Consider the following 24,397-nt stretch of genomic DNA (forward strand, 5'->3'; position numbering starts at 1 on the left):
AGATAACCTCTCACTACCCGAAAGTGCCATGCTTAAGGTTAGCAGGATAACCTTAGCTCTGCCTCTTGTGCACACACTTCAATACAGTCTTAAGTTATACAATCACATTCTTCACATTGCACAGAAGCCCTGTAAAATTTATCTGCAGCCCTGTTATAACCAACTTTTTAAGCCACTTTAGCCACATCACTGTAAAAAAGAGATGCATTCATCAACATGATTAACACCAGCATGGTTGAAGTGACCACATGATCAGAGAATCCTAGAAAATGAGGGTTGCAAGGGATCCCACGAGGTCACATCTAGTCCAACCCCCTGCTCAAAGCAGGACCAGCCCCAACTACATCATTCCAGCCAAGGCTTTGTCTAGCCGGGTCTTAAAAACCTCCAAGGATGGAGAGTTTACCACCTCTCTGGGTAACCTGTTCCAGTGTTTTACTACCCTCCTGGTAAGAAAATCCTTCCTAATATCTAACCTAAACTGCCCTTGCTGCAACTTGAGCCCAAGGCTCCTTGTTCTGTCATCTGCCACCACTGTGAACCGCCCAGCTCCATCCTCTTTTGAACCGCCCTGCAGGGAGTTGAAGGCTGCTATCAAATCCCCCCTCAGTCTTGTCTTCTCTAGACTAAATAAGCCCAAGTCCCTCAGTCTTTCCTCATAAATCATGACCCCCAGCCCACGAACCATTTTTGTTGTCCTCTGCTAGACTCTCTCCAATTTGTCCACATCCTTTCTGTAGTGAGGGGCCCAAAAATGGACACAGTACTCCAGATGTGGCCTCACCAGTGCTGGATAGAGGGGAAGAATCACTTCCCTGGACCTACTGGTAGGTACCATCTCATTCCAGCAGACTTATGCATGTGCATAGCTTCACATGTGTGAGCAGTCATTGTGAAGTTAAGCACATAGGTAGGTCCTTAAGGGGATCAACATCAAAGTTAGTGTGCTCAATTCAAAGCCTGCTGAAGTTAAGAAACTTTCAGCTTATTTTTGGATCAGGTTTCAAAGCAAAGGTCTTTCAAATCGCTGAGGAGGACAGATCAATTTGAAGATGTGTGCATCACTATTCTACATTTCCCCCCTGTAAAATAAGCCCTATTGTAAACTGGAAGGCCTAATAGTTTCTCAAATCAAACATTAAAATGTGCACTTCCATCCCATTGACACTATGTTATATGACACCAGTCTCTCTGAGGCAGCTGGCAGAACTCAAGTAGATTTGGGGGGGAGAAATATAATAAACCTTGATGCCGTCTTAATCATCCTTTAATGCAAAGAGCACTTAACTCCCACTGTGAAGCCTTTTAATAAAGTATTTGTTGGACCAACAAATCCCTTTGTTCTTGCTGAAAATATCTGGCTGCTCTCCTTCAAACACAAATCATCTGAGTCTGACAAATTTCTCAGGCAATTGCAAAAAAAAAATTATTAAAACCCATTTTCATGCCAAATTACATCAAGTCTCTGGCACCTTATTACTTTACATTTAAAGGAGGGGGAGAACACTGATTTTTAAAACTTATACTTCTCTCATTAAACAGGCAGCTTTGAATTTCATTGAGTTTCTCTGTCTCTGGAGACACTTCCCTCCCCACCCCCCCAGACAAGTTAAGTATCAATCTTCTCTTGTTTTATACTGAAGTGGTTTTGTATTGATTTTTAAAGATGTTCAATTTTCTCATGTTTGGAAATAGAGAATCACTTAGGTAGCTACACTTAGCCAATATTTTCTTTTCAACCTAAATATGGCAAATGTGTCTCCAGTATAATCAATTTATTTTGGCTCTCATGTTCAGCCTATTTGTAATTTATAGGAAGAGAGAAGGATAATGAGCAAGTATTACTAGAATGGTACTTTCAAAAATGGTTGTGGTGAAAGCACCAGTTTGAAACCAGATCTCTAGACTCCCAATCCCCGATCTCCCAGGGCCTCCCCATATGACCTTGGGTAAGTCAGTTCACCAAGAAAAAGGTTTTGGGCACCTAAGTGTTAGGTGCTGCGTGGCCTAATGGTTGGGCTGCTTGGAGCAGAATCCAGAACGAACGTGAGTGAGGCAACTAGGGTCACTATATAGTGCCCAAGGAGAGAGAGGCATCTCAGAATGACGTACAAAATGGCCAAGGCAACTGAGCCAGGAGCCACTGAAAAATCAGCAAGTCCCTACAGCTACTCAACGGGGAAAGACCGGATGCAAGGCAACACTTCTGTCCACCCAGCTTCCAAGGCTCTGATGCCTCTCCTGAACGTAGGAGCCTATCCCCTGTCTACCAGGGCTCGTTCTTTTCTTTTAAAACACACCCGGAAGAGGAAAAGGTGGTGCTGCTACCCCCCACCTGTATAACAGCCCAATGGTTAGAGTGCCCATCCAGGATGCTGAACCCTGTGACTGATGAGGCATTTCACATGAAATGATCACTGGATCACACCAGAGCCCAGGGGACCCAACCCAGTAGACTGCCCTAACCATTAGGCACAGAGTCATGCTGTATGCTGTACCCTCTCTCTGGGCTAATGAACCTTGAATTGTTCTCTACAGCTGCAACAGGAAGCGTCAAGAGTGTCCCCACGCAGAACCTGCTACGGTCTGGGGCTCAGGGACCTTTCCTGGGAGACGTGGACGTGGATTTGACTCCTCCTCAAGCAGACATGGAATTTGAACCCAAGTCTCCCACGTCCTGGGCCCATGATCAAAACACTAGGTACTGGATAAAACAAGCAGCAGCAGCATCACTGCCTCTGCCTGTTTCTTAATATGCAGTGGCTGCCCCATTATATTTTCTAGGGAACCTTATCGTAAAAGGCAGCTCTGAAGATGCCGACCAGATGGCCCCCGTCTGGGTTAAAGACAGAGGAACATCTACATCCTGGATCCATTCATGAACAGAACAAGGTGCAGAGCTGCTCAGATTAGAGGTGCACATATGCAGGGGAAGAACCTCAATGTACCTAGTGAACTATAAAGACAAGTGTGGTCAGACACCTCCATAATTAGGCAGCAGTTGAGCTGGGAGGTTCAGAATCACACACCCATACGTGTGAGCACCTAAATCTCACCTATACCCTTTTTTGGATCTAGTCCTTCGCTTCTGTGCCCTAGCTGCCTCTCACAAATAGGAGATGCTTTCTCTACTTCCTTCCCTGTGATCTATCTTTTGGGGCAGGAACATTTTTTTAGTCCAGGTAAGGCACTGAGCAAAATGGGGCCATGAGCTCAGCTGAACACAGAGCTGTTGGGATTACTGCAATAGAATCAACAATGTAATACCACTTCGGAGGAAAGCAATTCAACATTCCCATTTCCTTCCCTAGTCGCAGCTCAGATATTAAGTCTGAGAAAGTGTTTGCAGCAAAGGAGAGAAAGGGGAGGAAATGTCTTTTTAGGGTTTTATTTCCCCCGGGGGCATTTTTTTTAAACAACCCAGTATTTGGTTCAATGTGTGGGGATAATAAAGGCAAGAAATGTTTGTTCTTCAGAACTACTGCTGTGAGTCAGAGTTAAAAGGCATCATAAGCTACAATGATTTAACAAACTCCACTGCGCAGGACTGATCTTTACTGGAAACCAGAAAATGTACCTCCCCAGCCAGACATTCAGCCCTCTTCAATCAAAATCATGGGCTGCACAGCACCACCCATTTGTAAGACACAAACATTTCTTGGTTTTGGAAGATGTAGAACAGTTCTTCAGCCAGGATAACTGGCAGCTCGCATCTGGGAGTTGATCATATTCGTTTCACAGAATTGCTTGTTTCAGCAAAGGCCATGCTAGCAAATGTCAGAACAGGCATCTTAAGGATTCATCCTTGCGTCCACAGCCAGAGCTAAAGCACTAAAGAAAAGCTTCTGTTTTGAGGCTGGGCCAGATCCAGCCATAGCACAGAGTGAGCAGCACACCACAGAGCAGTCTTCAGAGTGGTCATTAATTTATCACTTCACTCAACAAGTGGTATTTCACCTAAGCCAAAATTGTATTAAATACACCAGGTTGGTCTGGTGGAAAAAAACAGTCTGAAGGGTTTCCTGCAGAGCTCATATGCAAAGATAATATTGTATATGAGGGAGATTTCTGATCACAACATCTGGTGTTCTTCAATCTTCCCCTCAATGGTTCTGTTTGCAGGTAAGTACCAAAGGAAGAAGAGGTACAGTGTTTTTGTTTTCTACTGTCCGGTGAAAGCCCTCTAGGATTGATAGGTCTGGTAGGTCATTAAAGCCTGAGAATGAGTAGCAGAGGACACGAGGGCTCATCTTTTGCTGGAGTGCCCAAAACATTTTCTGCTTCTGCTCTCTTTCCTGCTGGAGGTCCATTGTGTTCCTCTATAATGCATGTTCCTTGATCTCACACTCCCATTGTGAGTCATCTTCCCAAAGAAATGGCACATCATGCACACTAAGTAATGATTTCTGCTTGACAAATAGACTGTGAAATGGACTAGTGGATTCACAAAGGGAACCCGGTGCATAAAGGGGAATGTATGTCAGGTTGCAGATGGTGTTAAAATACAAGCCATGTGCACGTTCAGGCTGAGAGCACACTGGACAAGAGGAACATGGGGAAGTTCCACTTGGAGCCAAGGAGGAATGCTACTCAAGAGGTCCGAAAAAAATCATTGGACATGAACCCCCTCTTCTACAGTAGCTTCTCCAAGGAGCACTACAGTGTGAAGGGCTACAGCATCCAGAAGTCACATGGCTGAGAAGGCCAGTCCCCCTCCTTTTTTAAGGTGAACACAGTGCAGACAGCAACAGGAGATCTCCTCTCCACTGCCTTTACTGGATAAAATGGCCCATTGTCCACATGGACAGCTTGGGTAGAGATAGACATTACACATAAACTTGTTTAAGTGATCAGAAACAGGTTTAAACCTGTAACAGAACCATTGTTCAGTGCACATAACCGGCTTGAAAATGGATGAAACCAGTTTGAGATAAACCTGGTTGAATGTAGTGTCAGATTTAACTGATTTGGCTCAAACCAGTTTATGCAATGGCTGTCCCAGACCCCTTGCTGTTTTAAGTTAAACCAGACACTCCCCACATCCCAGCATGCTCTCTGGGCTGGGCGGGGCTCTCTGCTCCATAGTAGGACTGGCCCCTTCCATCTGCTCCCTGGCTGGAGCTCCAGCAGAGACTTGTAGACACAGCAGGGTCTGTATGGCTTTCCTTTGCCCTCCCTCCTCCCCTGCCACTGCTCACTGCTTAAGCAGGAATCTACCCCCTCTCTCCCTCCTATCTCCCACAGCACAGCCCCCATCCCCATGGCCCCTAGGCACATGGTATGCTAGGTAATGCTGAGAGGTGTCTGTGTGTGAGTCTCTCTCTCCATTTCACTGGAACAGGTAGACAGAACAGTGATGGCTTAGGGTTATTTGGAGCTACTCAGCAGGTCAGCGGGTAAGCTGTTTAAGAAGAGTTTGAAGTAATGGAGAGTTTTGCTGATGAGGTGATAATCACTGTTATCACTGCTTGCTCTTTGCTGCAGACAGTATAAAGAAGCAGGGAGAGGGAGATTGAAAAGCTCCGTATCATCAACAGATGCATGCACTGCACACCTCCCCTGCTTCCCTCAGAGGGCTAGCAGGGGTCTGGGGTTTGGCAACACTCCTGCCCCTTGAGCAGCCAACAGGGAAAAGCCTGGGACTGTGCAGGGAGACCTCCCTAATCAGAGGTCCTGCAGGGACCTGGCCATGCCCCACTCCCTCAGCTCAGTGTTGTGCAAGGGAAGGGAGAGCTAGTCTAGAGCCCCCAGCTTCTAGCCTGAGCCACTGTAGGCATGTGCCTGAATTTCCTCAGTCCAGAGAGAATGTCTAGCCAGTTACAAACCAGTTCAGCCTAGCCAGGTTAGACTAACCTGCAAAGTTTGAATCAATTCAGACTCAGGCTTTTTGAATATCTGTCCCTAACCCTCAAGACCTTATGCTGCATTTAGACCTTGAATGAGACGAAAGTGGTGCATAGGCACATACCATGACCCTGCTGAGGTGAGAAATTTCAACCAAAGAGCCTGGGGCCTTCAAAGGTGTTTTTTGAGGAATGGACTGTTTACTGAGAGAGGAGGGTGGCCCCTCCCACCAGAGATAGTCGTAGGAAATGAATTCATCTGAAAAGCCAGAAGATATCACTTCCTATCTTCTCCTTGATTAAGAGTCCCAGCTGGGCCAGCCCCCCTGATATAATGTCATGCAGTGTAGTTCTGTGACTAGTGCAATCAGCAGGGACTCAAGAGACCCTGGTGTCTATTGCCACCTCCAGGCAAGATGGTGGGTTAATGACTTTGGACAAGTTACTGTCGCTGTCTTAGTTTCTCTAAGTTTCCTATGATCTGTACAAAAAGGCTCCAAACATCTCCTTTGTTAATAGTTTTGAGATCTACACAGTGCCTGAACCAAGGCATTGCATGGCCTCGTGTGGCCTTTTCCTTTTTTAATTGGTTTTTATAACACTGTCCTTTTTTAATGATTAAATAACCTTTGAGAAAGACAGCTGCAATTGCTACGTAAAAAAAATAAACACCTGTTAAAAATGACATGACATTTATGCTTTGGGCAAAACAGTTTTGCAACTAAACAACTATTTTAATTCAAAGGGTGTTAAGCAGAAATTAATTTTAAGTTTGGACAATTACATGCCATGATTAATACATCATTTGGATGACTGGATCATTGCTGCAAATCTTGGCATTTTCTTTTGGGCACTAGGACTGCCCACTTGAAAAAAAAAGAAGAGGGATCTAGAAATACCACTTTGTGACAGGATCAAAGCTTCACCCACTAGCATCACGGAACCTCCCATGAATTACTGATTTTCTTTTTTTTAATTTTGTTTTTTTTAAGAGCCATATATTCACAGAATAATACAGATCATCATTTTACTGCAACTGTGAGATTAAATCACAGTCAATTCCAAGTGGTCTATTGACTTCCCTAAACTGCTAATGGTTGCAAGCTATGTTCAAGGCATTAAACACAGAGTATTGTCATTTAAATATAAATAGTGAGAGGAAGCAGAGCCTAGTGGTCAAAAGCAATGCCTTAAGTGTTCTCAGCTAATGAAAATCCATGGACTCATTAAGCTTTCAGAGATTTTAAGATGACCACCTCAAAGAGGCGAGCAGTATAAGTCACATGCGTAGTACAAGGCAAAATACCATGAGGCACCATCATAAGAAGACAAAGTAATTGGACCTAATCCTAATGTCCTTACTCAAAACTCTACATGCTGGCTCTGAAGGATGCAAACCCTGAGGAAGAAAGAAGATCACAAAGCAGGAATTAAAAAGGACAAACTCGCAGCCTGCGTTCAGACACCAAAAGCCTTAACCAGACAACGGCTGCCCAGGAGAGCCTGCCTACCTTTGTACACCTATAGCAGGATGTCTTTTGGCAAACAGGATGATCAAAGGACTAGAAATGGAGAGGAGAGGAACAAGAGAAGGGTATAAATGACAGACAAAAATTAGGGCCCGATATTGCACAGGAGGAGCCCATCACATTCCTGTGTTATCTGGCTTAGGAGAAAGAGAGCTTGGCCAGCCTGGATACAATGAGAAAAGTGAGTGAGATTGTTTCAGCTACGCAGGCGGAAAAGTACAAGAGTGCATCCAATTTTAAGAGGAGCATCACAAGAAACCTATTTCAGTTCTTCATGATAGGTTATAGACAGGCTGAGGTAACCCAGATTGCTGATTTTATGGCTCCAGTAAAAAAAAAAAAATAGCACGTACCAAGAAGATAGGAAGCAGCTATTTTTCTCTTGATGGAAAATTGTTCTATGCAGTCAGGGGACTTGAACATAGTCAAGGACGCCATTCCTGTGATGCTGCAAGGACCAAGGATACGGTAGCGTGAACTAAAGGAATTGATTTACATGAAAGGTGGATGTAAAGTAAAAGGAAAATAAACAAAGACACCTAGGACTTGATTTTCCAGGCCTTGTGCTTGGTAGCGTCTTTTACTTTCAGTTCAGCCTGTGTTCTCTACCCACACTTTACAGGTGCAGAGAACAAAAAGGGTTTAAAGCAACAGAAAAATAGGCCCTCTGATGGTGTGAACTCAGACTGGGTTTGTGTACGTCACAGACAGCCTGGTCCTGAAAAAATACATGCATGTGGGCTGGGCTTTGCAAAAAAGCCTAAGGGATACTCAGTTGCCATTCTTCCATTGCATCTTCACAAGAAAAAAAGATGCATTATTAATTTGAGTTAGACACCACAGTGAAGACAAGACTGTTTTTTAATCCTGGAATCAATTACCAGGTTGAGTTGAAAATTATTAGGACCTGCCCTGAGTAGGTAATTGCATTAGTATCTACAGCAAAATTTGATCCTGCCCATCCCTGTGTAGAAATGTAGATATTACAAGAGACATGTTGTCCAACATGGTTTTAAAATACTTAGTTCACCCTTTTTTAATTAAAGGCTCCTGAATCAAATTTTAACTTACTCTCTTCCGGCGACATCATTTATAAACACATCGCACACAGGAGATGGTAAACTGTACATTCCACAATTTTAAGACTAAAAGGCAAAAAAGGTTATGCCTGAAGTCTTGCAGCTGGCCCATATGGGACATAAAATGCAAATTGGAATGTGCCGAATTGTAATTGAGGCAGACCAATAGCATAAGCCAGGAGAAGGATTAGCATTGAATCATTTTATCTTGGGTTTTTTGGTAAAGAAAAGAAAAACAAACTGATTGAAAAATCCAACTAATTATGCACAAACAATGGATATAAGGTCATGGAATAATGGTATCCTGGGAAGGAGATGGGTGACCTGCTGTCAGGAACTTGCAACCATCCTCTCCCCTCCAGACTATTAAATGGGACTGTTTCTCCAGGAAGATCCAACCTATATGGAAAAGGGAGGGTAGAGAGAAAAGTTGCTCTTGGTATAGAAGGGTATCTATAGGGGCATCATCTAAAAATAAGTGGAAGCTATCCATCCAGCTACCTCTTGACAAGATGGCAGGACCAATCAGCAATGACATCAGTGCTTTCACTTGCGTGGATTCAAGTAAACATGCATAAATTGCTTTGATCTGCATCAGTTTTTCAGTGCTGAGTCTGGGTTGGGGAAATGTGCAATGCTTCCAAAACACCCAAGCTTCACCTGAGATTGTATCGAAAAGCAGGCAAGAAACATGCATTAAACATGACAAATGCTAGCCCCGGGGTTCACTTGGAATTAGTTTCACTCTTGCTGAACTTCATCAAATCATTTTCTCCATGCTCACTGGATGTGGTGGTGGCTGGTCTGGGCTCAGAGGCGCTGGGCAGCAGCCACTGTCAGAGGCAGCAGGCAGGGGATGGAGAGCGGTCAGGATTAGGGCTCTGGATGGGCTTGTGAGATCCAACCTTGGTTCTCTGCTCTGCCTTAAACTTCCTGCAGCTCATTCAGTTCCTCTGTGCCCCAATTTATCATCTGTAAATAGCGGGTAACAATACTTCCCTAACTAAAAGACCCTGAGGACATGTCCATTAACAAATACATGTGGTCATATTTGAGGCTGTATAAATATCTAAACAGACAGGGAACAAAGTGGACAGTCTCAGTAGGTCTATTTCCACTTTAAGCGCAGTGACCTTACTGCCTTATTCCTGAGCTGGGTCTGGCCCCAGTAGCTAACTCCCTTCAGCACAATTACTAGGCTTCTTATGAAATAAAGGGATGTGAACAAAGTTGCTCCAAAAGGACAAGAAAAAAAAGCTCAGCAAATGACCTCTTGTTTTGCTACAAAGCCAAAGCGCCGTCAGTTTTCATTACCCAGTGAAAGCAGAACAGGACTACATGTGAGTGCCAGTCGTGTCTGAAGATCAACAAAACTTAAGATAAGCTGCCCATAATTGCTGGGAAGCAGAAAGCAGAATAGATGAACACATAATGAGAGGGGCTGTAACATGTGCGCCCATTCTGTGGTCAGACAGATTTAAGCAAGACCCTGCAGTATGTTTGGATTAATCCTAAAGAAAGACATAAAGATCAGAATGAGCACAACATTGTTCCTGGATTTCTGTCCGTCTTTGCTTAGAAGCTTGGCTCTCCCTTAGATGCAATATGTTACTTTTGATGGTATCACATGACTCCCTCTTCCAATTTGCATGGCAAAAAGGTGAGGCTAACTAGTAAGGGTCTACTTAAATCGTGGTTTCACGAGAATTACAAAATCCAGGATTGTTCACAAAATCATCAGGAAAAAAACACTTTATAACTGAAGCCCCTGTGGGAGCCAGTGGTCCTCACTGCCACTGTGGCCCAGCCTCTCAGCCTGCCCAAGAGGGGAAGGTGCCAGATGGTGGAGTGGCACAAAGGACCGCAAAAAACATGGTCACTGTCCCCTTGGTTGTAGCCATGTTGGTGTAAAGACTAAGGCTGACAAAGTTCTTTGGGTAAATATGATGTCTTTTATTAGACCAACTTCACAGTGGGAATAAATTGTTCTTTGCAAGCTTTTGGGCATGAACACCCTTCTTCAGGCATAGGGAGAGTCTTTGTCGGTTTCACAGCCCAATCAGGGGGCCCAGTTTGCATAGGTGTTACCTTATTTCTTTACAAACCGCACCGGCAAAATCTCCTGACTCCACCTATTTCCATTCGGAAAGGCAGCAATCCTGTTGGACTAAGCACAGACCTTTTGCAAGACCTAACATCCTCAAAAGCATCTATGTAACAGGCAACAAACACGTCTTAAGCATCTAAAACACATATGCACAATAGAAATATAACCCTCACTCTCAGTGGAAGCTTTGAAATCCTAACCACCCTGCTGGATCTGTTTTGTCTGCCTAACAAGTCCCTGAAGGCACTTTTGCAGACTTTAAAGCTCCAGTTTTAGTAGACCATTTAGATCTGAACGTAAGCAATGTTTAAAATATGCTGTTTGAATGCAAAACAAAGCAGTAAAAACCAACCACAGGAAATTATGCCTTAGACGGGATCAGTCCAAGGCACAAAGCAACCCTGCGGTTATGCCTGTAGCAAGTTTCTTCTTCAACACCAGACACCAGCTGAGCGTTCAGATGGGCCCAGAGAACAGAAACAAGAGGTACTTAAATCAACTAAGCTTAACCATGGACCTCAACAATGAAAAATTAAGCCAGTAGAGTCAACGAAGCACCACCAATTTATCCCAGCTGCAGATCTGGAGGTAGCATTGCTTTTTCTACCCGAATTCTGTAGAGTACAGTTTCACATCGGCAAACATCTAAACTCAAAACACATAGCTCCAAATCTTCTCTTATACCCCTTTAAGGACAGCAAGAAACATTTCTGCTTTAAACAGCAAGCAGGTAATGCCACTTTACTGAAAAATGTGTATGCAAACTGTTGCTACCAGGGAACAAAGATCCAGGGAAGCACAGACCTCCTACAACCTCTGCCTTCAGCCTTTGTTTCCACCGAGGAGACCAGAGCCAGTCAAATTATTTGCTGTAAATACCTCATCATTGAAATTGGGTTTTTTTCCTGCTTGGGAACTGATCCCAGTTTCTTTTAGCATATCCATTATTCCTGAATACCCAGTGGATAGCACATGCACAAGAATTTCAGCCAGAGGTATTTGTACTGCTTGCCTAGACAAGTCTATTCATTGTGTGCAGCATGAGTTAACACATGCTCAAAATGCAATGATAAAATGGTTAACATCTGTACAACACTTTGAAAACAAAAAGTACCATGTCATTGCAATGTTATCATGAGCAGGACCCTACTTAAAAATATTCTGGAAATGTGAAGTCATTTTTAACATCATTCAAATTAAAGTAATAAAAGCACTAGGATAAATTATTACCCAGGTACTGGTACACACCACGATGGCTTCTCATTAGCCAGGACACACTGAGTGGAAAAGTAGCTTTTTAAAGAAAACCAGCTTAGATACTTTTGTACAGAAGTGGCATTAGTATCCCTTTCACGTTGCTGTATAGAACCGTAGGATGCAAGTCAGACAAGCAATGCCGGTGTCAGTACAGTAATAAGTGATTTTGCATCAATTATTTTCCTCTTGGGTGCAGCGCATTGAGTGTGGTTTCAGATTGTGGGACATGCCCATTTGTGCCTTGATGCTGAAACTCATACTTCAGCACCAAGTCAGGACACCAGGATCTGCTGTTTGCCTTGCCCTAAAAACTTATTCACATCATTTCACTTATATGAGCTGACCGCTGCGTAAAAAGAAGATACAAATATTTGCCTCTTTCAAAGGGGTGCTTGTGCCCTGTTTATTAAAACCCTTTGTGAGCCAAGGATTTCTTGCTTTCCACCTGTTCCATCTCCAACCCAATCTTACCAAGCAGATGCTAGGCAATCACTCCAAACATCCAGCCTGCCAGCTTTCCTGAATGCCAGCCCTCCTATCTGTCCTTTATACAAAGTCCATATACCTTGGCTTCATTTCCAGAGGTCTGCACAACTTCCTTGCTACCCACATCTCACTTGTTCTTTCCTTCAAGAGCCCTTTCATTCCTTATGTCCTTCCTTAACCACCTTCTCTACTCCCAACTTCACGGCACAATTGTTGGGCATCTGGCTCGAGCTACATTAAAGAAACCGATTTCCAGAAAGTGCTGAGTGCCTGCTGTTTGCAACACAGGCCCCTAGGTAGCATATCAAGGTAGGCACCCAAAATCAATTGCCTTCCTGAAAGCCTTGATCCAAAGCGTCTGCCGAAGTCAATGGAAAGACCCCTGTTGACTTCAGCTCGCTTTGAATATAGCTCTGTCTGCACGGGCCCAAATGTATGCACTTTCTGCACTCACATTATAAAAGGTGCCAGCTAATTGGCAATGTCTAAAGTGGCTCATGGACTGTAATCCCAAAATAGCAATGCGCTACCGTGTCTTGAGTTTGTGTCATTTGGTATCCATGTTCTTCCCCTCATTATGGTGAGAAATTGGGCCCGCACCATGATATCTCAACCTTTTAAATATTCTAGCTCCAAATTACCTAGTTATTCATTTCCCCTTCTCTATTCCTTCTGCCTATCTAGCGCTGCTTCTCTCTCCCATCTCCCCCCCCCCCCACACACACACACACACACACACACACCTGGGCACTTGCACCGCAGAAGAAAGGAGAGACCAACCAATCAAAGCCCAGATCATTAAAGAGGTCACAACAATGGCATGCAGCATTGCCTGTCACAAAGCAGATGAGCGATTAGGAAAGAAAGAGCCCTCATCCTTAGTACCACAGGTCATAATGAGATGAGAAAGTGGGACTACATCAATCCATTCTCCTGGCAATGAGAGCAACGGAAGCCTAATGAGAATGGGAAATGGCACTAATGTAACCCATTCCCATTAATGGCCCTTCTAGGGTACCGTATGCAAGTCTCACGTAATTAGTTCTGCTCAGGATGAAACATCTACCCTAGGCACATGTTTCAACTTTCTTGGGACTCATTAGTCTAACACAGCTGTCATCTCAGTCAGACAAAGCCTTGGCATCTTATAGTATTAGAGCTTTCGCCAGCCCAGGAAGATTACCCAAATAATAATCATTCTAAAAGAAAATCTCAGAGCATCCCAGAGGATGTAAATTATTCAAACATGCTTTTTCAATAACCATCCCAATGGAAAGCCACACATTCACGTGTATTAGAGCCAGAAGGTCCCATTAAATCATCTATTCTGTCTGCAGTATAACATAAAGGGCTGAGATGGCTCCCTCCACTTTCATTTAAAACATCATCATCATCTAGGAAGTTCTCCTGATTTTACATCTGTGATGACTACTATTACTTCTTCGGTAGCCTCCATAAGACACTGTATTGACACAAGCTCTTAGATAGACTTGATCAGGCAAACACCATGACACTCTTTACAAAGGAGACTGTAAGAACCTCAGGACAAGGATCATTTTTTTAATTCTGTGCTTATACAACACTGAGAGCAATGAGTTCCTGGTTCATGAATGGGGCTCCTAGGCACTTCCCAGGCACTACTGCAATACAAATCAACAACTATTTCCCTTTTATGCATGGGGGAAACAGAAGCAAAGAGAGGTAAAGTGACTTGCCAAAGATCACATGGTGAATCAGTGTCAGAGATGAGAGCAGACCTTGTACAAAATTATAATGACATAAGCAGGAATAAAACTGGACTGCAGTCTTCCCGTTCCATGTCTCATTCATTAAGTCTCTTAAAATAGAACAATGTCTCCATTTTGTTATGTGCCGTACATGCTAAACATAGGTAGGAATGGCAGTCAAACAATTAAATGGAAATTGCGTTCTTGTTTGTTTGGGATTTTTCCCCTATGAATAAGGCTTTCAGAAGAGACAAATCCCAAGATTTCAGAATGAAATTAAATTAAATCAAATCAGTGGAGGAAATAAGTCTTTATGGTATGAGCAGTTCCTTTGCATTTTACTAACAAATCAGTACATGAAATGCAATCATTTATCATTAATGCCACTAATAAACACTGATTAAGGATGCAGCAAACTAGCACACAGCAAAGCCTGATGTTTTCAGAACTGCAAGTAGCTTTGTTAGCCTGGATTCCTTCTCTGCCCCACTGTATAAAATCCTGAAGCCATTTTTCACATAATATTTTACTCCATTGAGACCAGAGTGACAACAGAAGGAAAAGATCAGGTTCTGGCCCATTCATTTTCAATCATCTTCGTCAAAAGCACCATTTATAAAGCTGGCAACAGACCTGGTGCATCTTTCATATTAATGGCTGTGGCCTTAGAGGCCAAGAATGTGAGGTTTGCTTGAAAAGCTTTGCATAATTTGCAAACTAAGATAAGATCCTATGATTGGTCCTCATTAGGAAAAAAGTCTCAGGTTTTGTGTGTTGCTGTCAACTGGCCCAAATAAACGGGGGATAGATCAGTAATCACTATCAGAATGAGCCAGTGCTGCTACAGCACTACCCCTTTCAAAAAGGGGCAAGCTTGGATCTCTCTCTACCCTGCAGCTCTGCACTCATAGAGGTTGCTATCAGCGCTGGTTAAAATGCTTAGCATGGAGAAGTACATAGGGGTTCTTGAGGCACAGCTGCACTGCTGCCATCTTGGGAAGAGGTGGTTTTACAGCCTGCCCATGTGTTCACATTGACACAGAGACACTCCTGAGCATGCCCCATTCCCATGGACATGCCAAACCTGGAAGTGGAGTAGACATACCCTTGGGTATCAGGACAGGCAGGGTCTGGGAGCACAGTGAGGCACTCTGCTCTGTCTGTACAGACAGGGGAGAGTCAGTGATGTAGCACATTTAAGCTTTCCTCTGATGGACGGACCAAAAGTTAAGGGACTTGGAACTTGGAAAGGGGTCTCCAGTAGGAAACACACTTGAATAAGAGCAGACATCGATCATCCTCTAGTTCGATCCCTAATATATTGTGAGCCAGCTATTAAGGAGATGAAGAACAACTCACAAGGACAAGGATGCAGCAGCACAGTGGCATAGGAGCATGTAATCAGCTGTAACGATTCTAGCTAGAGTTGGGAAGGGGGTTAAGCGCTGTTTCCTGGCTACAGAAAGGAGGAGTGGGACCTGCAAGGCAGCAGGTCTGGGACAGTTAAAGGGAACTGATTTGTATCCCTAAGCTCATCGCAGATCTCATGCAGAACTCATTAAAGCCAACATCAATCTTTCCACTGACTGGCTTTGGATGAGAGAAGTGTTGCAGGGTTATGGGTTTTTCCCCCCTTCTTGTCCCTCTCTCATAGCAGCCGACACAGAGCTCTGCTTTAGACCTTTGATTTAGCCATCAGCTGAAATTAGCCATGCCTCCCATTTGTATTCATCAGTGGGAAGTCCAGCTGTATCCAGTTCTCCTTAAAGAAGCAAGGCAGCTCTCCATTTACTTTTCCAAGGCTCCAGGAAAGAGCACAGCGCTGGTTTTTAAACACCACCAGTCCAGAACCTTGTCTGCTCATAAGAAAAAGTAAAAAAAGAGCAGACAACAAGCATCCTCCCTGAACTGTCTTTTCTGCAGGACTGTGAAGCAGTAGCAATAAAAGCTAAGGAAGAATCAGCTGCTTTGTCACTGGAAAGAAAAGCTTATGTCTCTCTCTGCCCTGGAGCTCTGCACTCAGCTACCACCATTGGCTGAAAATTTTTAGCATAGCCAGATATATCCAAGCTATGCCATGATTCACATTAGTACATATTATGCCAGCTAACTGCAGGGCAAGACTAGCCACCAACAATGGAAACCTCCCTTGGTAAAACAATTCCCTGGAAACAGTAACTAAAGCCAAGGCAGATTAATCAGAAGATCTCCTGAAATCAAAGTGGGCAACGGGGGATAATTTTGCTCCGGCGTGCCTTTGATTCAGGAACATCTAAACATCAAGGTTGTCCCGTGTCCTTTCAAACCCTTTATTTAGAAGATGGCATGAAAACTAATGTAGGAAACTTTTGAGCAGAATAAGGGCACAGTAGCCTCAAGAAGATGAGACACTTGGAAGTACCTACAGTAGTTGAGAATAGTCAGGAACTCACATAGGAGTCTCCTTAATTCCAGCCAGCGTCTGGGTGTTGTCAACAAAGCTCTTGTGAAGGAAATCTGAAGGTATCCTCTGGGTTAAAGAAAGTAACCACTCATGTGGAAAAGGCTTGGAGTTAGTTGTCATGTTAACAAGAAAGCAAAGTTTAAAAAGCCTGTAGCTGCAAACGCAAATTCTCATGGGAGCACTGAATATTCATCTTGCTCAGAAGGGGCTTGCTCCTTAGAAAAATGCTAATCTCATCGGCTGAAGAGTACTCTTAAAGTCAAATAACATGCACTTGCCATCCTGCTTTATTCCGCCAGACAGATTACAGATCCTTGAGTCGCTGTTTCACTCAGAGCCATGTGACAGCAAAACAATGGGAGGATTAATTTGGTCCCAAAGAAAACATTAAGAGAAGCAACAGGATCACTGCTTATTAGGAGTGAAATGGCAATAGTCTTCAAATGCATGAAGGGGTGATGTAAGAAATTGTTCTTCATGTTCAGCAGAGCTAGGACAAAAAGTAATAGGCTTAAATTGCATCAAGGAAGATTTAAGTTTAACAGTAAGACAAAACTTTGCAGCAGTAAGGACTTGTGCACTGGAGGAGGTCCTTTATGGAGGCTCCAATACTGGAGATGTGTTAAGAGCAGGTTAGATAAACGTTGGTCAGGAACGGTTTAGGTATAGTTTATTCGGTCTTGCAGAAGGGAGATAGACTTGGTGACCTCTTAACATCCCTTACAGAGTTATTTTCTATGACACTATGGACCCAAGGAGAAGGAGACAGGAACTCCTGAACACAAATGGTGGCTCTGCCACAGATGCATCATGAGACCCTGGAAGATCAACTTAACCCCTCTGCTTGCTGGTCGCCCTGCCAGAAAGGAAGGACAGCAACATCCACTGAAGCTGGGATGACAAATGTCTGTTTTGTCCTCATGCATCTCACATACTGTGGATCCGCTTCTACTCCCCACGTGGCTTCATAAAATATATAGTCACAGCTCCACATGAGGGCTTTATTAATGGGGTGATAAGACAGTTCAATAATTTAACTTGTGCATTAGCCCATCTCCGAGTGAACTGAATGTGCATACAATTAAGTCTTATGGTGTAAATCAAAGAGAAGCGCGTTCACAGCAGTTTATCAAGTAGACAGCCAGATACTGTATTTGTAAGGTAAAGTGACTTCAGAGACTCAGCATATCCTTCATTCCCACACATGTTCAGAGATCATACTGCTCGGCCCAACATCAGCATTATACTTGAATAACCTTCCTCAGGTCAACAGTTGATGCTCAACTGTGTAAGAAGGGAAGCAGGCCCTCTGACCCCAAATACACATAGACTTAGCTAAGGACAGCATGGCAGCCTCAAAGTTAAGGAAGACAGAAAGGTTTGCAGAGTCTGGAGGTTTAATGCTGAACTCTGAAAACAGGTTGCTCCTTGCCTGGGTCTCAAGAGGACTACAGACACTGGCACCAACATCAACACCATCCCAGAAGAGTCTGACTCAAAAAATCCCTTCTCCTCCTCTGCTTCAAGTCAAGATATAGAAATGGGTTTTGAGCCCTGATGGTCAAGATAGCTGGAGACCTTCCAGGAAGCCAAGCTCATTTGGTTTATGTACCAAACAGGAAAAGAGACTAAGAAGAATCCTAAAAAAAAAAAATTCACAGGACCTAAGCACAGATCAAAATCCTGGAGTCTATGTTGAGTCCATGGCTGGTGCTATGACTGAAGGCACCTTACTTTGGAGATCTGTTACCGTCAGGCGGCAACACTACGAAGGGAAACTAGAAAGTACAATTTAGCAGATTGGGCGCCATAGGGAGATAGAAGCCATCTCAGTTCAGTTCCTGGCTCAGTCACAGATTTCCTGTGCACCTCTGAGCAAGGCATGTCCTCTCTCTGTGCCCAAAATCACCACCTGCAAAATTGGAATCACAACCCCCTTACTTCACCAGGGGTCGTGTATGGATGCAATCCATTAAGGAGCACAAGGTGATCAGACACCATGGCAATGTGTCTGAGCCAAAAGACAGGTTGAGAGGGCCTGCCCTCTCTAATGCACTCCAAAGTAGCCTATGGAGTTATCCCAGGACCTATGATTAAGCCACAATGGCAACCAGTATCAAGGGAACAATATTGTCTACCTTGTACAACCTGCGATTGAAGATCTATGCCCAGCTTTACTGAGCTGTCTGATTGCCCGCTACCAGTCTGTCATCTGTTTAGGCACCAAAATGCCACGCTCCCTTAGAGCAATTAGGAGATAACGCATAGCTTAGCTCACAGCCCCTACCAGACAATGCTTTTGAATAGTCTGCTGCTCCCCTTAAAGAGTGCAAGAGTCTCAATAACATGCCTTGCTTAAATGCACTGTTTGATGGGAGCACATTAAACAGAGGTGTAATTTGTTGAGTTAAAACACAGATATTATCTCAATGACATCCCCACAATGGGAAATTTGCTGAAGTCAATCACACTCGGGAATCTATTGCCTTTCACACATTTTTCCTCATCATTCTCTCTGCATCTGAAAAGCAGAGGGCACTGCCACCTGGTAGCTAGAAGACAGACTTGGATATCTGGCCTTCGAAAGGCCCCTGCTCCTCCACCTTGCAGGACCCGTGGATCTCAAGATCTTTAGAGATCAAAGAGCAGTGAGGATTAATAATGAAAAGGGTGCTCTCAGCTGCATTTCCAAAGCTACTTCTATCACCTGCTTCCCAGGAAAGACGCATGCAAAAAGGAAGGTCCCACTGAATAGTGAATGCCCTTCTGCGAAGGGAGCCAGCCTGCGACTTCCCCATAGCCACTGCATGGTTCATGCTCTTTCCAGATCTCCTGTCCAGCCACAGCCAGGCATTACATGGGGTCTGAAGTGAGTAAAGGTGCCATGTACCCATCTTCCTCCCCTCGGACAGAGATTTTGAAGAACAAACAATTGAGCCCCATCATTATACAAGCTGTGGCTCAAACATTCACAGTTCCCCGTTAAAGACCAGAACCCAGCTCAGATCTCACTCAGTGCAACTTCCTATGCAACAGCAGTAATGTGTGGTAAGGTAAAGAGGGCAAAAGGGAAGAAAGCACTCCGTTCTCCTCTGCCATCTTCACTTGGACCATGCTCAAGAAGAAATTAATGGGAAACCTACACTCTCATTTCTCTTTCTGACACACACACACCCCTGCGCCTGCACCTTGATCACTGTCTCACAAGGCAAACCATTCGACTAGTTTCTTCCACTGAAATCAACGGAGCTGGGCCGAGATATACCCGGTATGAAGTCTTTCCTATCTCCTGCTTTCAGACTGAATGCAGCAGCCATTTACATTTTCATTAAGACGCTCTAATAAAATGGAGGCCAGTGATTGCAATATTTCAATTTTTCCTTATCGATGGAAAGATCGCAAAGTTCAGCTTTCCAATTTGGCAGAGAATTGGCCCTGAATTGCTTGTACAATGCAGGAGCTGTCACAGCCCATGGTGTGTGACACCCGTAACATTTGGGAGGAATAGGAAGGGACTCTGCGTGAAAGGAATGACCTTTGAGTCTTCACGGAGATTTCATAATACAGCCCTAACCTATTCAAGTACCTGTCAACTCTCTACATACATCGTTTAGGTAGGAGTCTGAGACAATCTGGGTTTTTACAATGGATGTAAAGTTCTGAAATACCAAGTGAACTCAGACAAAAAGCTAGTGTTGTTGTCTGTCCAGGGCATGCGGAGGCTGCAAGATCTGAGCCATGCTTTGTAAGCTCAGCTCAACTAAAATACCAGAGATGCAAGGGGTTATTTCCTAATGCATCATTCACTAAGAAAGGGCCTGATTATCTATTTACACCAGTCTTGTTCCTCTAACCCTCTGTGGGATTTACTGGGTGCAGACTGTACTTCACCGCTAGAGGTGGATAAAACAATATTCTGTCCCTCAAACCCTCTTCTATGAATCTAAAGCACTGACTTCAGAGGCAGAGTGCTCCTAACATAGGCAAATAACCCCACCAAGTAGAATTAAACACAATTTTCATGGATTACAAGGAACCAGCCATCAACCGATCATTATTTTATATCATATATGGACCACTAAAGCAGCTCTGGGTGCCACCACCTGTTTTCTGTGTCTTCTTGAGCTGCCTATATTCACACCTGCCACACTGCAGTCCAAATCTCACTCACCTTCCCTGTCAGCAGAGCCCTCTTCAATTCAGTGGGACCATTGTCTTCAGGAAACACAGCCACCTTCGGCACCAACCTTGTGATCTGCACAGCAAACTCTTTAGTGCTGTTCAGTCAGGAGAAGGTTTAAGACCCTGAAGGATATTTCAGGGAACCCAGCTAAACATCTCCTAGCTGACTGCCAGGGTTAGAAATACTGCTATCTTTGGGTCCCATCATGCAAACTTATCTAGACAGGACTGTACCACAGCATTACGTGGAATCATGACATACTGCTCGTCTTTCACTCCTTACCCTGCTGGTTAATAAAGACTGTTATTTAGGAGACATAAGAGGCCTGATATAAATTCCACTGAAGCTGGTTTTGTCCCTGGGGTGGGGTGAGGGGAAGGGAGAAGAAATCTAGCCTGTAATATTTTGTTTAATCACTTCTACAAAGAAAGGAGGCAAAACAGAGCTGCAGCAGCTCATGCAACCTGTTTTAAAATGCAGGAAATGTTTTTCTCTCCTGTGTTAATTTTTTGTTTCCCAGCTGAAATCGATTTTTTGTTTTTAAAACATAACTTTTCTGAAGTTTTCCAGCTGTGCAACATTTGATTATTCCTGACTGTTCTTTCAATACAGAAAAACAGGAGTGAGCCACAGGTATCAGAAGTGCTGCAGTGCTTTGATTCTTTCTTATTGAAGTTAAAGCTTTACTTTGCTTTATGTGTTGTTTTTGATACCTGCTTCATTAACCCATGTGAAAGCTCTCCTTACATGCTCTGTGACAGATCCTGTATGATGTCCAGTGTATTGCATCACCCAGTATAGAGCATACATCTTCCACAACGGTTTCCTATGAGACATATAGCTGCTCACCCCTCAGAAGAGTTTCTCTGACTCCTGTCTAGGTCATTTATGAACAACCACAAGTATTTGTTCAATACAAGCTTGAGTTATGCCTCAGTGAAAGTAGTAGAAATGATAAGTTGTATCCCACCCAGACTGTCCTATATATATGTACAGTGCATAGTATTTGCATGGCAGTAGCATCTAGGAACTTGAATCAGGGACAACTGCCCAGACATTGTCCTGAATGCTAGAAAAAAGTAGAACATAAAGATACAGTCTACCATAAAGTCATGACAAAGGAAAGGAGCCTTAATTTTTGACTGAAGCATGTAGGCCCCATTGCAGCATTAATAATTAAACAATACCTATAGCCTCCTACCAACTTCAATGAGCTCTGTATCAGGGCCAGTGTTCCTGTCTGTACCTCTCTCACCCCTTCCCTGGACCCTGTTTCATAATTAAAGAACAAAAAATATTTTAACAGCCCTAAAAGTTTAATCAAGACACAGATGCCAAGCTGCAGTATTCATATGAACTTGGAGACACCTACAGCTGCAAAGGTGATAAAACACTCAGTATTAACTTATTTCCTTCTAAAATAAAAGGGACCATCTCTTTTATGGTACAGGTACCAAGAATTTCACTCCCCCTCTTTCCATGCTCATCCAGGAGAGGACTGCCTTCCCCGCTACATGGAACATTTTCTAAAGTATCCAAAATGGACATTGTTTTTTTCAGTTGCAGCAAAAGACAATCTGTTTACAGCAAAGCATTTCCTCTTCAAAACCAGGAGATTTGGGAGCAAATATCCATAACCATATGGCATCTTTATTGCTGCAGCCATTAAAAAAAATAGCACATTCACCCAATATTTGCTTTCAAAAGGTTGTTCCTCTGTCAAGCAATCTTCTTTTTTGTTGTCTGCAAACAGCACTTACTCTGCCACTATAAATCCAGTGGGTGGAAAAGAGAGATACACAAGCCAATACAGTTTGTTATTTTGAAGCACTGTTAAAAAGATACACCAGAGATGATGCTAAGTCCTTTGGGCAGATGTAATTGTGGATAATCTAGCCTTAAATACATGAGAGCTGTTTTAGTAGCAGCAACACATTTGTAACATATGGAACTCAATAATACATGAAAGCAGAATGTTTCACTGAATATCTTCCAATGTCTCTTTAAGACATACTTTGTATTCCAGGATCCCAATTTATGGCTTAAATTTCATAATTGGGATATCTCACTGACAAAAATTGTACCTGAACCTTACTGAGAAGTTATGGAGAACAGCATTAAACAAATACAGGACCATATCCCAGCTGCATGGATTCAAAAGAGTTGTTACCAAAGCCTAAAACAGTTCATATAAACAAGTCTTACCAGGTTAGAGCTTCAACACAGAAGTCATTGAAGCCAAGAGCACCTTTCTTTTTTCTGCTTGCTCTGAGGAAACTGCTTTGAGCACTGTGAATGGGCTAGAATTACTCCACTAATAGTTTGGCTTGGGTATTTTCTGGCTTTGAAGGCCAGATATGATAAATGTCCCTTCCTATGAAGAAATGGATGATCCAGCATGTTTACCAGAGATAAGGGAAGAAATTAGGAGTGGTTAGATTTTGCACAACCTCAATCATGACTTGGACTTGCCAAATTATAGCTGACCCCAAACCAGGTCAAGGGTGTCAGATAAAGGGCCATGATATCGTCCCGGCTCTAAGCGAGGCGGTCTGTGCCCCTCGAGGCTCTCCAGAACCCTCCCAGGTGCAGGCATTCAGTGCCCACGCAGCCTTAGTCTGCTCCTAAACACCCTGCTATCTTTCATTAGCGCACTTTACATTTTGTCCATTTGCTTTATCTTTCCCCCGCCAGCTGTCACTTTTCTGTTGTGCCTCCATTCATCACCGTCACGATACTCTGCCCTTCCTCTCCTGCTCCTGATACCTAGTTCTCAAAGTCATTTACACACACTCATTAATCTTTATAACAACCTTAAAATGTGCTGCCAGGCCAGTGCTGCCCTCATTTTATGTAGGAGGTGGGAATGAAAGCACGGAGAGGTCAAGTAACTTGCCAAAGAGCCCATATGGAGCCTATGGCAGAGAGGAATCCAACCCAGAACTGCTAATCCCCAGGCCTGTGGCTCTTACTCCTACTCATGTCCTCCCTCCTTTTGCTGTTCCTCTCCCAGTGCCTTTTTCTACAATCAAAACAGAGCCACATGAAAGAATTACACCAGGCAGGACCACAGCTCTGCAGTTCAATGGCTTTCCCTGGCTCATAAGTGAAACAGTTTGCACTCTTGCCTGAGGAATTCAGTACATCTTTCTCTCGCCCCCAGCTTCACTGCCAAACCTGTGCTTTGCATCTCTCATAAAGGCCCTCACCCAAACCTCACTAAAGTCATTAGGAAGAATCAGGCCCAAAAGGGTCCTTTTGTACCCTGGGAAAAACAGGGTTCCACCCCATTCAATCCAGCTTGCACAGATCCATATCCAGAAAAGCACTTGGGCAGACATGGACCACCAAGTCCAACATCCAAACAGCAGGGGCCTACCCCAAGCAGCACATAATGCTCAAGACGCATCTGCCCACAGAAGAGCTAGGTGCCATCTAAAAAGAAGACACGGCTCAGTTTAGGTGGGAAGACAAAACCCAAGGTGCTGAAGAAAGAACGTCCTCTGACATTCACAGCAGAGCACCATGGGCAAGAAGCAGGGTCCTCAGGTTTCTAAGCAGGGAGTTGCTCACGCTCCCAAATGGATCTTGATTTTGAGCATGTGCTTTTGTATCACCCATGAATTCCAAGCAGAAACTAGGTCACCATGGTATTAGACACTACGCAAGCACCGAACAAAAGTCTGGTTCTTATCTCTAAAGGGTTTCCAATCTAACAAGACTATTTCCAACCTGCCCACAAC

General features: G+C 43.7%; 1 protein-coding gene across 5 annotated transcripts in view; it reads right to left on the minus strand.

The window, feature by feature from the left end:
• The window catches only part of RAP1GAP2 (RAP1 GTPase activating protein 2), a 242,437-nt gene that overhangs the window by 124,418 nt on the left and 93,622 nt on the right, over positions 1-24,397 (minus strand). The window lies entirely within an intron of this gene.

Source organism: Crocodylus siamensis, chromosome 13 (assembly GCF_052110815.1).
Source record: "Crocodylus siamensis isolate JL-2025a chromosome 13, ASM5211081v1, whole genome shotgun sequence".
Classification (NCBI taxonomy): domain Eukaryota; kingdom Metazoa; phylum Chordata; order Crocodylia; family Crocodylidae; genus Crocodylus; species Crocodylus siamensis.